At 36.8% G+C, this 16052-nt stretch overlaps 1 protein-coding gene across 2 annotated transcripts in view; it reads left to right on the top strand.

The window, feature by feature from the left end:
• The window catches only part of ZFAND3 (zinc finger AN1-type containing 3), a 337118-nt gene that overhangs the window by 258112 nt on the left and 62954 nt on the right, over positions 1-16052 (top strand). The gene's annotated exons all lie outside the window — the stretch shown is intronic.

Genomic DNA, 16052 nt, shown 5'->3' with positions numbered 1-16052 from the left:
CAGAGAACAAATTATCATAAACCAGTGTACTAGTTAAAATTGAGAATATAATAGTAAGGAAGACCATAAACTGTGTCTTCAGAGAATTTACTATTTATCAGGAGAAATTAAATATATTTGTTACATTTGTGGTTCTCAACCAGGAGTGATTTTGTCCCCCACTCCTACCCCATGCTGCTGAACATCCTACACTACACAGGACAGCTCTCCACAGCAAGAAGTTATTCAGCCAGATGTGTCCATAATGCCAGGGTTGAGAAACCCTGATATATGGTTTTATGTGTCCATTTGAATGATTTTTTCTTATGTGTTTCTTCTTCAGTGACTCTTGAAGAAGGGTGTTGGTTTACTGGAGAAAGTGGTCTTGAAACAGACATAAGGTGGTGAAAAGACATTCTAGACAGAGTAGAATGAGCTGTGGAGGAAAGCTTCATGGAGTTCTATACTGGCAAGTGACCCTTTTAGGGCCATTTAAAGAGGACAGGATTGGAAAGGTAGATGATGGTCAAGTCATAGAGGCTTAAATTTGGATGTTAGATAATAGGTTTTTGAGCAAACAAGGTAATATTATTATAGTTCTTTTGGAGAAGTAACCCTAAAAATGGGAAGGGTTATACTAGAATAACATTGCAGAGAAAAGAATTTTTAAAATATTGTAATTTACAGGCCCAGGGGAAGGTGTAGAAACCATTTAAGAGGAGGGAAGAAGAAAACATTAAAATGGTAGTGGTAATGTTAAGGCAGTGGGTTTTGTTATTAAAAATCTATTTGGGTCATGTAGCTATTAAGGAACACTGATAAAAGGCATGGCCCCTTGTCTCAGAAAAATACATACCATCCATGTATACACAATTTTGAATAAAATTTTTTTAAGCTCAGTGTAGCCTTTAGGTGAAGAATTCCTTGTCTAAGGGAAAGATTGGAGCTGGTCAGATTGGAGCTTATCTCAGTTGGATTCATACATACCAGGATCAAGCCGCAGAAAAACTTTGAGCAGCCGAGTTGTGTGCAAGAGGAGGGTAACAATAACTACCATTTATTGAGCACTTTATGTGCAAAACAGTGTTCTGTATGTTTTGCATATTTTCTCTTTTATTCTTCATGATAATCCAGTACAGTAGATGCTATCATTATCGCTATCCTGCAGATAAGGAAACAGGTGCAGAAAGCTCAAATAATTTGCCTGTAGTCACAAACAACTAGATATCAGAATCAGGATTCACATGTAGACATTTGGCTTCAGAATCCATGCTTTTGATCAGTTAATTCACAGTGGGAAACATAATTACCTCAGAGAATAGAAATTTTCATGTTGGCAAGATCAGCACTTTCTCTATAATTTACGTATGTGGAAACTCAAATCATAACCAAAAATTGCTTTATTAGTTCATCATGAAAAATCCTGTAACAGGGATTGGAAATAAAATTTATAGATGACTAAAACATTTTCTCTGGAGGTAGACCTTTCTGGGAAGCCAACCCAGATAAGGATTTAATATAGCTAATGGCAAAATATGGACTCAATAAGTGGAATTGAAATGAATTGAATTTTTAATTGAGTCAGGCTGATTGTGAGGTACGCTTTAACTACATACAGGGAAGGTGTTGTATTCAATGCAAGATTACATCATCATACCCTTCATACCCTTCATGCCTAGGCTTAAACCTACCCTAAGCTTTGGAGCCCCTAGGACACAACACTTCCTGTATTTCCATAACTTGCCAGTCTGGGCCATTGAATACTGTCATGTTTTTCCTTTCGATAAATAAATACCTTGCATCGGAGTAAGGATGTCTAGTTCTACTAGCTTTAGATCCAGTCTCTCTGATGACATCACTGCTTTAAACTATTGCGTATTTATCTTGAGTTAAACTCTCTGAAACGAATCTCATTTCCTAACTCTTATGAGGCTCATTATTGTAATTCTCAGGCTTTTACAATTATCTGAGAAATTGAGGTTTGCTAATCTGAGATATGATACTGTCATGTTCAAGTGGACAGTTTGAGTTGGAGCTCAGGACAAGGGAGGTCAGAGTGAGCTCAAACACTTGGGAGATGATGGTTGAAGACCTAATGGTTAAATGAGACTGGCAAGGGTGAGAGCAATTAAAAGCAGTGAGAATAGAACCTTGAGAGTGAAATCAAAACAGAGTAGGCAACTGAAGAAATCAGAGAAGAGGAGAATGATAATGGGCAAGGTCACAGAAGCCAAGGAACAAATTTCAGCTCATGATGTGGTCTTTCATCATAATAATAAACTATGGCTTAGTCAGTTAAACATCAGACTTTTGATTTCGGCTCAGGTCATGGCCTACAGTTCATGGGATTGAGCCCCACATAGGGCTCTGCCCTGACAGCACATAGCCTACTTGAGATTCTTTCTCTCTCTCCCTCTCCCTGCTCCTCTGCTCTGTGTGCATATGTGTGCTCTCAAAATAAATAAACAAACTTTAAAAAATAAACTGGAAGGTCACATTTATGAATTGTTTGCTATATTCTAAGTACTCATCTAAGCTCTTTATAGGTACTAATATTTAATTTTCACAGCCTCTTATGATTTAGGTGTTTTTATTACCTTTGTATTTATAGATGAGGAAGGTAAAGAATAGAGGTCCAGTAACTTCAGCCCAAAGTTATAGAGCTTCTGCCTCTCAGTATGTATTCCAACCCACTAATTTGGCTCCAAAGCAAGTACTTGAAAGCAACCACAATAGCTTATTGCCTCATCATTGTTAAAATCCTGTAGAGACTGTAAACTCACAAGAAACACTTGGATTTGATGATCTTGAGATTGATTACCTAAATTTAAGCTATTTAATATTCAGTGGCTTGTATATTCATTTAGCAATCTTTGCTGAGAGCCTGCTATATGTTAGGCACTAGGTTAAGTGCTGGCTACAGAAACGAGTACGGTTAGGTCTCTGTCCTCCAAGGAGCTCATTTTTTTCAAATATAAATGTTTCTCCCTGAGATTCTGGCTTATTCTCCCAAGTTGGTTCAGAAGAATTTTGGGGTGTAAGGAAGGCAGCAGCAGAAACAGTGGTCAATAAGCATGTCATTTGCAAAAGCTTTCTCAGGTGGGTGTTGCTACCTCAAGGAGGTTGAAAACTGTGGGTCTTGTTTGTGGGTGGAGTATACAGGGGTGAGAAAACTAGAGAGGTTTGTTAAAGTGTTAGGGTGGATGCATTATAAGTCAACATGAGATAATTATGGTGGTTGCCAAGTAGCAGTGAAGACCCAGGTGAGAGTAGACAGCCTGATCTATAGGTACCTTAGAGATTTCTTCAGCTGTGCTCTACCTAGTAGAAGCAGGGTGGAGAAACAGGAGGAAGGGATTACTTCTGTTGATCTTTTAGCAACCTCAAGGGACCAGAATTTCATTGGCTGCCCTTCATAGCTTCTCTTACATAGAGGTAAGGAGACGTAGGGTGTGGGAGTTGCTGGGAAATGGGTTGGTGTTGCAAATCCAAGTACTACATAATTGTTAACTGTACAGTAATTGTGGATCTGTTGTTACTGTGTGGAACTGGAAGTGTCTTCAGGACTTGTGGAAAATTTTTACTTTTCTGGAATAATCAAGAGAATGGGTATTGTTTATATCTGCTTTTTTACTTCTCACTGTGAAATGAATATATGAAAAGAAAGGTGGTGAGAGTGTGGGTTCATTAGTGCTGTTCTAAAAAGACTGCAGATAAATTCTGCAAGTCTACTGACGAGCGTGTAAAGCAAAGAAACAGGGCAGATTTTTATCCAGAAGAATTTCTTAAAACCTGACTGAAGGTCAAATAACACAGATATCCAAAAGCTCCAAATAGTGGGTTTTGTTTGTTTGTTTGAACAGACACATACCTCTTCCTCTCTCATCATTATGTGACTGTAGAACAATCTGTGGAACTTAAGCCGTTAGAAACTTGTTTTGAAAAAAAAAAAAAGCAGTGTAAACAAAACTCAAGAGTGACCAAAGGACTTGTCATTGTATTTAAATGCTATAATAATGGTGACAGCTAACACTAGACTCATCAACTTCCAGGCACTATTCCAAATGCTTTATCTGCAGTAACCTACTTTATCTTCATAATTACCCTGTATGGTGGGGACGGTTACCATATCTGTTTCACAGGTGTAGAGATGGAGGCACAGGATGATGGTTCAGTATCTTACCCAAGATCACAGTAGCCTGGATCTCTGGCATCACACCATAACTTCCTGTCTCTGTAGTGATTTATAGTATAAAGGACATTGCATGCAAATGTAAACTACAGAGGAAGGAGTGTTACATAAATACTTAAGAAGAACAAAATAACCTTTCTGCTTTTGCTACTTATTTGTTGTTCTCCCAATTTCCAGGGTTTTCATAGAGGAGATAAAGTGTGATTTGTACTTCTGTTTCTTGACCCAACTTTTTTTTTTAATGTTTGTTTATTTTGAGAGAGAATGAGAGCAAGAGAGTGGGGAAAGGTCAGAGAAAGAAGGGGAGAGAGAAAATCCTAAGCAGGTTCTACTCTGTCCGCCAGAGCCCTGGGCAAGGCTTGATTTCACAAACCATGAGATCATGACCTTAGCCAATATCAACAGTTGGATATTCACCCACCTGAGCCACCCAGGCGCCCCCTGACCCAACTTTTTTTCTTTCTTAAATAGTTTATTGTTATAACACCCAGTGCTCATCCCCACAAGTGCCCTCCCCCATGCCCATCACCCCCCTTCCCGTCTCCCCCACTCCCATCAGCCCTCAGTTTGTTCTCAGCATTCAAGAGTCTCTCATGCTTTGCCTCCCTCCTTCTCCCCACCTATTATTCCCCTTCTCCCTCATGGTCCTCCGTTAGCTTCCTCCTAATCCATCTATATGTGCAAACATATGGTAACTGTCCTTCTCTGCCTCACTTATTTTGCTCAGCATGACACCCTCGAGTTCCATCCATGTTGCTATACAGGGCCAGATTTCATTCTTTCTCATTGCCATGTAGTATTCCGTTGTATAGATGAACCACATCTTCTTGATCCATTCGTCAGTTGATGGACACTTAGGCTGTTTCCATGTTTTGGCTATTGTTGAGAGCGCTGCTATGAACATTGGGGTACATGTACCCCTATGCATCAGCACTCCTGTATCCCTTGGGTAAATTCCTAGCACTGCTACTTCTGTTGACCCAACTTTTAAAGGGAGAAAGGATAATGTCAAGTTGCAGATAGAACACTGGAACTAGTTGCTGTTTTATTTTTAAATGAAGGGCATATTGACTGGTCACCTTAAGTCAGAGTCTTATCAGATTAGACTTAAAAGATGAAAAAAAAATGCCCTTTTCTTTCTCTTATAAATCAATTTTCTTGTTATCCTGAGCATGTCACAAGTAAACATGTTTGGGAGACTTTTGATGTGCGTGCCTACCTGGGTTTTGGGTTTTGGGCTTTGTTTTTTTTCCCGGGCCCACTACATATTGGATAGAATGAGAGGTTTTAGAGGAAAGTTGACTATTCTGTTTCTTTCAAGGCAGGAGGGGAAGAGAACTGATACCCAAACGGTTGAAATCCATACCTTCTACTAGGAAAGAATGATGGCAAGAAGTGGGCTTGTTTTCAAATAATCTGACATTCTGATCTAGCAGTTAAGAGAGTGCTCACCTCATACAGAATACTTTTCCTAAGCTCTGTAGAGGCACATACTAAGAAATAAACAGCAGCCTACACATATATAAAACTATCGTTTACAAGAAGAATTGTCAAAATATGGCCTATGGGCCACATCCAGACTATCACATGTTTTTGTATGGCCTGTAATGATTTTAGATGATTGAAAAAAGTCAAAAGAACAATGTTTTGTGACATTTAAAACTTATATGAAATTTAAACTTCAGTGTTGTTAAATAAAGTGTTATTGGAATAAGGACCGTGCTCATTCATTTATGTACTATGTCTATGGCTGCTTCTGCACTACAATAGCAGAATTGGGTAGTTGCTGCAAAGACCCAGTCATTCTTTACAGAAAAAGTTTGCTAGCCCCTGTGTAACAGAGCACTTTAACAAACATTATATTCCCAAGATCTTCCTGACCATGTGCAATGTAGGCAGGGCTGCTGTTCTGCTTATTTTACACATGAGAAAAGGTTTGCATGCTAATTTGCCATGAGTCACATGACAAGACTAGCACTCAGCTCTGGGCCTTTTTTATCCATAATACTCAAGAGTTTTCATATTCTTCTCTACTGCATCTACACAGATGCTTTTGTTATAGCCAAAAGAAAATATACAGAAAAAGTGAGAACCATACTAACTGGAATGTTAATGAAGATTGTTAATGATTAAAGCTTCATTTCTGAGTGCTGGCTGGATTTTCTTTTAATTATGACAGTGATTCCCAAAATAGAAATTTGAGAACATTCTTTATCTGTGGTTAAATTAATTTGGTTGAATAAAGAGATTTCCATTGTTTCCTTGGAAACTGGTTCCTAGTGATACCCTAGCTCCCCCAGGCATTTACAAAATAAAATAAAATAGTACCACATTTTAACAGATGTCCTTGCTAGACTGCCCTTGGGTCTTGGAACATGCATTGGGCTTCACTGGCTACTAGTCTTCATTCTTGCCTGACAGGCCCTTATCTGTCTCCTCGAAAATTAATATCACAGCCACCAAGTAGTTAGACTGTTTGTTTTTACCAATTAAATTACTAATAATCTTTCAGTGAAACTAGTTTTCCCTTTTTTGGATTATGCCTACTTCAGAAGACCAGATAGATATTGGGCAAAACAGGCTGGCTTATTCTAGTAGAACATTTAGAAAATATTACCTATTGAAAAAATACTTTATGACTTCCTGCTGGGCTGGTTTTAAGTGAAATATGGTGGGGAGATTTATTCCCAGTTCTCTCTGTATGTGTCTTTCTCTTCCCTTTTCTCTAATGAAGCTCGAAGCATCAGGCCGTTTATCAGAGATAATTATACAACAGATGGAGCTTTTCTGATATATAATAGTCTCAAAGTGGAAGATTCTTTCCCATAATGAAGAATGCCCAAACTTTAAATGTCTCTTTTGATTTTAATTTAAAGGTATTTTTTTTCAGTGCATTTATTTATCCTGGAAGCTGATTCTATAAAGCATGCTGCTTTTATTATGGCACTGTACTAAAAAGATTGATACTTTGCAGTACAGTATAATGTATAGTATTATGCTTGTATCAGATTGAATGGCTGTAATTTACCGGGAATCAATGTATAGGATCATTAAATTAATCCCTGTCAAAAAGCCGAAGGACTTGAGCCGTTTAGCAGTGTTTTCTTACTAATTATGAAATTATTTCTGTTCCATAATGTTATCTGGCTTGAAACTTATTGAGGCACTTTATAGGATCATGTGACCCTCAACATGTAGTCAAAATAAAGACCAAATTAAAGCAAAAACAGTGATTTTTAAATTACTCATTTGCTGGTTTTTTTTTCTTAAAAGATTTATAAATCCTATTTTTTAAATACACATGTAAAGCAAAGACATAGAGGTTTATGTAGAATAGAAAGTGAAAATACTTTCTTATATCTCTACCCCCAAATCACACTAAATTCCCATTCTTTCCAGAGATGACCATTGTTTATTCATTTTGGGTTTTTCTTTTTTAAGTTATGTATATTTTTGCATACGTAATGATTTTCTTCATTTTTAGAAATCTTTTTTAGGAGAGAGAGCATGCAATCGGGAGAGAGGCGGAGGGATGGAGGGAGGGAAGGGGGGAGGGAGACAGAGAGAGGATGAATCTTAAACAGACTCCATGCCCAGCACAGAGCCTGACATTCAAACCCATGACCCTGAGATTGTGACCTGTGCTGAAATCAAGAGTTGGACACTCAACCTACTGAAGCCACCCAGGCGCCCCAGTTTTTTTCATTTTTATTCAAATGAGTGCATATTTCATTTATTGTTTGTAACTTCTCCCACTTAACAGTATATTTTAGAGATCTTGTCAGATCAGCCTATAAAGATCTGCCTAATTCGTTTTAAGCTGCTGCGTAGTATTTCATATTTTTATTATTATTTTCTTTTTTTTGATACTTTATAACATTTCACTACTATAAACCATGTGAAGTAGACATTTTTGTACATGACTAATGGTGCATGTGTCATTTCTCCATGATAAATACATGGAGGAGGAACTAAGATGTCAGAATGTATATTTTTTAACTTTTGATATACATGGCCCAAATTAATTTCCAAAATGACATTATCAAATATACTCCTAAGAATGGTGTTTGAGAGTGTTTCCCATACTTACCATTGGTAGGTGTTCTGAGGGAAGGAGACAGTAGGCAAAAGAATGGCTCATTTTAACTGGCATTCCCCTGACATCTCCTGACACTGAGATTGAGCATCATTGCACATTTGTTAACTGTTCATGCCTCCAGTGATTTGCCTATCTCTGTGCTTTGCTTATTTAACTGTCTTTTCCTTTATGGTTTGTAGGAGCTCATAAATCGTTGTTATGTATCTTGCAAATGTTTCCTTCTGGTATGTCACTTGGCTTTTAATTTTGATTTTGGTGTCTGATAGTTTAGTTGAAAATTTACAGGTTTTTTAAAGTCAGGTCTGTTGGTCTTTTGTCTTCTAGGTTTGTGTCTTTCTGAGAAGGCTTTCTTTGCTACAGGGCTAAAAAAATTCTTTAATGTATTTTAATGCTTTTATAATTTTTATTTTTCTATATTTAGTTCTTGAATCCATCTGGAATTTATTTTGTACATGATATGAGGTATAGGATTTTACCTTTATAATTTTTCTAAATGGAGAATCAGTGATCTCAAAACCATTTATTAAATAGGCCTATTTTGTAATACCATGAATATATAAACACAGATCTTAGGCCCTTTTATTTTATTCCATTGGCTACTTGTATATTCCTAAAACTGGAATATATCTTTGTGGTATGTAAAGATATCTGGTAGAGTTAGTCCCCCTTAGTTTATTTTTTTTCTAAATTTTATTAGCTATTCGTTTGTATTTTCTCTTCTTGATGAATTTATAGTCAGCTTGTCAAGCTGTATTAACAATTACAGTGTGATTTTGATTAGGATTATATTGATTTATTTGGAAATAATTGACATTTTAATACACTGTTGGGTCTTTTCGTAGGAATACTTTTTGTCTTCATTTATTCAAGCCTTATATATTTTTGAGTAAACACCTATCGTTTTCTTCTTGTAAATCTTCAGCATTTCTTACAAGACTACTTCTAGTAGCATTTTGCAAATTTAGTATTTGTGTTAGGGGTTCTTTGTAGCTATTATCAGTTTAAGGAAATTCTTCTATTTATAACTTGCTAACCTTTTTTAAGTCAGAGAGGAGTGTTGAGTTTTATAAAATACTTGGGGGGGGGCATCTTTGGAGATGATCATTTGGATTTCTCCTTTAATATGGAATGTCTTAATTTAATGGGTTTCCAAGATTAAACTATCTTTGCATTCCCCGAATTAAGCCCTACTAGTTTTTTCAGTACACTGCTGGGTTCAAAATGCTAATTTTATTTAAAATTTTACACGTTTTTAATAAGTGAGTTAGTTATGTGTATATGTCTGTTTATATGTGGTGGGCATGCTATTCCTATCTAGTTTTGGAATCAGTTACATTAATCTTATAGAAAGCTGTTCATCTTTTCCTGTGCTCTAAACAGCTTTTTATCTTATATTCTCATATTATGTAACATATCTAGTCTTTGAAAGCTTGAAGAAGTTATTCATAAAGCTTATTGGCCTTATATCTGATGTTGGACTGTTCATATTGTCTACCTTATTTAAAGTCAGTTTTAATAATATTAATAAAAACAGTCATTTCATTTAGACTTCTAAATTTCTTGGAATGCATAACTTTCATTGTTAACTTTATTTTTTAATGTTTTTAAAATGCTTGTTTATTTTTGAGGTGGGGGTAGGGGAAGAGAGGGGAGGATAGAGGATCTGAAGCGGGCTCTGTGCTGACATCAGTGAGCCCAACATGAGGCGTGAACCGTGAGATCATGACCTGAGCCAAAGTCGGATGCTTAAGTGACTGAGCCACCCAGGTGTCGCTCACTTATTAGATTTAGAATATATATTATACCAAGTATTCAAACTAAATCTCTTTCTTAATTACACTGATATTGGTTATATTACCTAATTTGTCTTTGTTTATGGTCTTCTAGTTAATGGAGAAATATTAAAGGCCTGGGAAGTTGTCACAGCCACCAGTGTGTTTTTACAGCATTACAGCCATATCTTCTACTCTTGTCCTAGTCCATAAATTTGTCAAAAGAGCCTCCCATTGATACATGTTAAACACGAAAGCAAATTCTTTAATTGGCTTATCATCTGTGTGGTCATTTAGATTCTTAATTTTGTATCAAGCATCCTCCCCTGTAATCTGGATCCTCATTGATTGTATCAGACCTGGCTACCCATTTCAACAGTGATGTTCAGCTCTGAACCATGCTAGACCCTTGGTATCCTCAGAAGATGCCCTGGCACTCACTTGTTTTACCATTTTTATTCGTGCTCCTAGAAGCTGTCTCAAAACCATTTTATCCACCCTAATTGCTTCCTCCAAGGAATTCCTGTACTGCCTACCTGTAACATCTAACTGCATATTGTTTTGGTTACCTCTTTGATGCGATAATGTCATCTCCTTGTACCAACTTAGAGGGTAAATCCAGAATTAGCAGAGATTTTATTATATGTTGCTTTGCTTTTCCCCAGAGCACCCAGCACTTTGCTTGGCAAGGCAGTACTCCATAAATGCTTACTGATTTAAATACTTAGAAAAGTTTTCTAATTCTTACTTCTGGAAAAATACTTCATGTGTTTTGGCACATTAAAGAGAAGTATGTTATTGCCCAAACCTGATTTGAAACAGCTACTTAATGTTCTTTTATTATTTTCTGTGACTGTGCATTCAGTAAGTAACCCCAAGATGAAGCCACTCAAAAAGGCAGTTTTCCTACCAAAATTTGAAATTCAGTTGCCTAGTGGTAGTGACAGTTAATTTCTTTTATCCACCAGAGCTTTTGGAATAATGGAATACTGTCTTTTTTTTTTTTTAACTGTGCAGATAGCCACTTGCTTGCTGTGAAGGAATAGTTTTTGCTTATAAGTATTTCTTTTATCACTTGAATTTCCCCCTTTAGGATTCCCCTTTGCCTAACAGAAGACTAGCAGATTTTAAATACTCATTTTTCAGGGTCCCTTAACAAGTCTGCAAATCTGAAAAGTTTATTTCCCATGAAAATTTTCTCAGGCACCTATGAGATTATAAGTTACTGGGATTCAGAGTAGGTTTTGAAGCAACATTATCACTGCCCCCCTCTTTGCAAATGCAGATTTTTGTTTTATGTTCTTATTAAGTGAAGTATTCTGTACTTTGCTGTGAAAGTAAAGGTCACGGTGAACATTTACATTTCACACAGTTTTAGCCCTTTGCAATTGTCATATTTTTATTTTGCGTTGATACAGGTAATGGGTGACAGTGCTGATTTTAAACTAAATCTGAGCTTTATTATGATAGAAGTGCTTGGCTGAAAAAATCATATTCTGATAGGACCATCTATTTGGATGTGTTAAAAGTGGTTATTCTAACCTTATATTTTAATTGTGTTTGTAAACTTCTCTCTTAAAATTCAGAGCTGCCAGTGCCAGAAAGTGTCTACATGTAACTTTACATTTTATATTCACGTGCTCTGTAATTTCATAAACCATTTCACTTTCTGATCTATCAAAAGGACAGTTTTTTTATTTAATAAAAACAGTAGCATGCCATCTTTGCAAGGAAGTTTTTAAATTTCAAAATATCCATATAAACACTTCTCTACATAATTCAAATTGTGACTGTTTTTGCAAAGAGAGGTCCCATTGGTAAGACTTGCTTGCGTTTGCTTCTGTAGAAGGTTGGATGCAGGTACCTTACATTCATTGTCACTGTGAACACATTGCCAGCAATGGTCCAGCTGCCTATAGGAGAGGCTCACCAAAGAGCCAAGGAAGAAGGCACCTGCATTCAAAATTCTTTTTAAATGTCCACAGGGCAATACCTGCGGCCTAAGTAAAGTCTTTTTCCATTTTCTCTGAAGTGTCTCATGAAGAACATGCACAAGTTACTTCCCTTTCTGGGGATGGCATTGCAGCCTTTCAGTTGCTGACGTAGGCCAAGATTTAGGAGAGCACCTTTGGTAGCTGAAATATGATGTCAAAAATAAAAGCTCTTATAATGCTGAGTGGTTTCTCCATTAATGTTGTGAGATTCATGCTCATGTTGATGATAAAATGCAAATACAGAAATCTGTGTTGGGCGCTAGTTATGCCTGTAAATAGTCAGAAGTGAAGCCTAAATTGAAGAAGTGACAGTTCCTGATTTCATATCCATATTAAATAAGCTTTATCACAGAGAGAAAGAAGTATCAAAAAATAGAACTATTAGCCAGGTGATATTTGGACCTCTCAAAAAAGCATTCCAGTTTTTGTTTCTTTTTTTTTTTTTTTTTTTTTAAGTTTTTCATGTTTGTTTATTTTTGAGAGAGTGCAAGCTGGGGAGAGGGAAAGAGAGAGAGAGGGAGGGAGAGCGGGAGGGAGGGAGGGAGACACAGTCTGAACCAAGCTCCAGGCTCTCAGCAGTCAGCACAGAGCCTTACACAGGGCTTGAACTCCCAGACCGCGACATCATGACCTGAGCCAGAGTCGTACACTTAACTGAATGAGCCACACAGGTGCCCCACAGGGATTCTAGTTTTGATCCCTAAGATGGTAGTTGGTGTCTTAGAATTTCAGTGTTATTTCAGTGCTGTTGTACTTTATCACATTTTGGATGTGATATATTGGAAGCTCTGTTTTGATCGTAAGGAGTTCTGGGTGAGAGATCACATCTGAAAAACTGAAATCAAACATTTAATTGCTCAGAATTTTTTTAATTCCTTGAAACATGTTTTTACTCTTCCTGTATTAGCAGAAACAAAATGTTCTGGGTTGAAATTATGACCGTAGAGTTTATTCTATTACCCCTTGCCTTTATTTACTCAAAATATTTAACACTTTGTTGAGAATGGGCTAAATGTTTTACTTTTATAAATACTAGTGCATCCAGTTGTTCTCTGCAAGACCTGAGTAAACCAACTGACATATGAGGAAAGTACGGAGAAGTTGGAAATTATATTAACCTTTAGATTCATTTTTTGTTCTATACCAGTGCTTCTCAAAGTGTGGCCAAAGGACTTATGAAGTCCCCAAGATCCATTCAGGGGTCCATAAGGTCCTTCTTCTTCCCAATGTGTATCTGTGTGAAGGGTGGATTTTCTTGATATCCTTCATTTAAAATTGAATGCAGATGAACATTCAGATGTCTTCCTGTAAAACATATCATAATATTCTCAAAAGGTATAAATTGCTTTTTCTAAAACAGTATGTTTTTATGCTGACATGTAATTATTTTGTGAATTTTAAATGAAGCTATGTTTTTAAATTTTTTCAGTTTTAATTTCAAATCAGGTACATACCAATAGATATGCCTCACATAACCAGAAGCACTTTAGTGTCCTTGATAATTTTTAAGTGTAAAAAGTTATCAAGACTAAAATGTTTGAGAACTGCTGTGCTAGATCAACATGTAAATATGGTGAGAAATCAACTATATTTAAAATTGTTCCATTTCCCTTCTGAATAGTTATTTATGTTCAGTAATTGCTTTTGGCCTGGATCATTTTCATTTAGCAGTGGAAAGTATATTTTTGAAAACCTAACATGCTAGATTACTAAAGTGAGTCAGTCTTTACCCTTGCCTTTGAGGCTCATTCCATTTAAGGCCATTGCTGGGTCATGAGAGTATTTCTTCCAAAACACATTCTCTGGCCCCAGCAGGGATGTCCACTTTAACTCCTGTAAGAGTCCATCAGTACTAGGTGAATAGAAAGCATTACTGGTTTAATTTTGCTTGTAGTGTTGTTCCCTGGGGAAAGTGGTATGGGAGAATTTTTAATTTTATTTCTTTTGAACAAATAGGCTAATGAGCATACCCACACACAAACATATCCTAACATTTGCAGAGCTGCCCAGCGCTATAATTATTTCGGGGAGCGAGAGTAGTATGGTTTTGAAATTTTGTTGAGAAGCCCTTTATAAGCAGAATAGACAGCTATCAGTCGCTACTTCTGACCCACTTTGAAAATCCCCTTCTCATGAATCCCTAATTTAGATCTAAATGGTGTGAGAGATCATGCAATACGTTAGGATTAGAATTTCTGACGGAGGGATTAACACTTAGATTCTGTAACAAGCTTTGTAAATAGTTTAATTTGAAAGTTTCATTTGGAGAAATGGGAGGGCTATTATCTGTGCTGAAGATTTTCTGTAAACTTAGATTCCCATTCATTATATCTTTATGTATCCTTGTTTTTAATCGATGGTGCTTTTCAAACTCAATTATGTAGACAGATTAGTTGTGTTCTTTCTGATTAAAACAATTCATGAATTGCAGGTTTAGGGTGAGGTTGACTTTTTTCTGAAGGAGATGACTTATTGTACTTTCTGATCTGTCCTTGATGTTCATTTCTTACTGGTCACTTCTTACCATTTTAAGTGTCTATGTATGTATTGAAGGCTTTTAGAGAAGGAATATCTTACTGCAGAAGAAATACAGATTCTTTGAATATTTTAAAGATAGTTTTACATTCTTTATCTTTTATTTTTTTAAAACATTTTAACGTTCATTTATTTACTTTGGAGAGACAGAGAGCACAAGCAGGGAAGGGACAGAGAGAGAGGGAGACACAGAATCGGAAGCAGGCTCCAGGCTCCAAGCTGTCAGCACAGAGCCTGATGCAGTACTCCAACCCACGGACCCTGACATCATGACCCGAGCCGAAGTTGGACTCTTAACCAACTGAGCCACCCAGGAACTCCTACATTCTTAATATAGGCACATCACGAGACAGTGTAGAGTTTATTTCACTATCTCCGTTGCATAGGTTTTTTGTTTTTGCCTTTTTTTTTTTTTTGAGTTGTCTCATCAAAAAACTCTTGATAAGATATTATAAATCTCTTGACAGGGAGGAGAATTGTATCTCTTGAATCTGTTGTCAGAGATTACCTTTTGAACACTGAGCCTAGGAAAGTGAGATGCTGCAAGGTAAACAGTGTGCAGATTATGATAGAGTGAAATTGACAAGCTGGTTAAAAAAGGATGATGCATTTCTAATTAGCCCACAGTGCCTTTAGTTGGAAATTAATTAGATACTGTTATGTAAATGTCATGTTAATTAAGCAAGAATATTGAAGTGTTATAAATTTGCAAAAGGAATGGCTATTTTTATGTTTTAATGTTTTGCAGTTACCATGAAAGAGCTGATAGTAGAATATTTGTTTGATTATCGAGCTTCTTGCAATTTTTAGCTGACTGACTTCTTGACAGTCCATTTTTCTTAATTGATGTGCTTTTAACACATGGTATACCTGCAGCCAATGAGGGCTATTGAATCCAGGAGCCAAAAATAACCAGTTATCACATCTGTTTTAACAGAGCTGTTGTGGGTAGATTGTTCATCTCTATTTTCTTTAGCTTTAATGTTTTTTATTTATTTCTGAGAGAGAGAGAGAGAGAGAGAAACAGCATGAACAAGGGAGGGTCAGAGAGAGAGGGAGATACAGAATCTGAAATAGGCTCCAGGCTCTGAGCTAGCTGTCAGCACAGAGCCCAGCGCAGGGCTCAAACCCACAAACCGTGAGATCATGACCTGAGCCGAAATTAGACCCTTAACCAACTGGGCCACCCAGGTGCCCCTGTTCATCTCGATTTTCAAGGTTAAGGAGAAATACTATTTTTCTGTATTTACTCAGCTTAGATTTAGAGTTCCTAAGATGATTGCCATCCTAAACGCAGCTGCCTCCTATGTTCTCTGCTTCCTCCTTGAGTCACAGGCTTCAACCAGTCTATTGGATTGACTACTACGTGGGTACCTTAGAGGTTTCTTTGACATACTCAGTAACTCTATAGAAAGCTGACAGAAAATTTAAGAGTTCTACTTCAGCTTCAGCTTGAAATAGGAGTGTTCATAAATAATGGG

Source organism: Hyaena hyaena, unplaced genomic scaffold (assembly GCF_003009895.1).
Source record: "Hyaena hyaena isolate Hyena2069 unplaced genomic scaffold, ASM300989v1 scaffold_96, whole genome shotgun sequence".
Taxonomy (NCBI): Eukaryota; Metazoa; Chordata; class Mammalia; order Carnivora; family Hyaenidae; genus Hyaena; species Hyaena hyaena.
Note: the sequence above shows the minus strand (reverse complement) of the source record. Positions and strands in the feature narration are given on the sequence as shown.